Consider the following 893-nt stretch of genomic DNA (forward strand, 5'->3'; position numbering starts at 1 on the left):
CTCTTTCCGCAGACAATCTTGTAAAATCTGTATTGATCTTCTTTATCAATATATATTTTAAATTTGAAAATTGTGTTTGTATTCATCCCCCCCCCTTCTACAAACTGTTTAGTATTCTTGTAGACCCTTTGGGACCAACAGAACTTTTAATAACTAATGATGAATATCAGTTTGAATCTCACCTTGGGGGATGAGGAGAAGACATAGAGGTAGGAGAGGGTGAAGACATGAATGAAATGTGTCAAAAGTATCTTGAGAACATGAAAAGAAAATGTAATAATGTGCATTGGTAACTTGTATTATATGTTATTTTAATTGTAGTTTAAGAGATTTTAAGACTGAATTCATAAAGTAGTAGTACTTAATGCATTATGAGTTGTTTTTAAGACTTTTAAAACTTTGCATAAATATATAGTACTCTGTGCATTAAAAATTATTTTTAAAACTTTTGATAAATATGTTTTATAAGGTAATATAGATATGATATCGTCTCTTTTATCTTAATCATCGCCTCTTTCTCTCGTCTCTCTCTCTCTCCCTCTAAAAACTCTACTTTCTCTTTAAAAGTTCTCTCAATAAGGGAATCAAGATAACAACTATATAGTCAGAATCCACTATTCGAACCCTTCTTAAAGATATAAATTTCTTTCGTTTTTATTATGGTGTTTATGTTAGGATATTTGAGATTGATTTATAATTGTGTATATGAATTAGTATTTATAATTTATAATTAAATACATGTTTTCGAATAATGAGATGGGCTAAAATGATGTAGAGAAAAAAGGGTAAATTGTGGATTCAATATAGTTAGATTGATATATAAGATTAACCGTACGTTTAGTGTTCGGTTAAATGTCCAAAAGAACAAAATTGTATGGTCAAGCTTAGGATTA

Source organism: Cynara cardunculus, assembly GCF_001531365.2.
Source record: "Cynara cardunculus var. scolymus isolate 2C chromosome LG 5, CcrdV1, whole genome shotgun sequence".
NCBI lineage: Eukaryota > Viridiplantae > Streptophyta > Magnoliopsida > Asterales > Asteraceae > Cynara > Cynara cardunculus.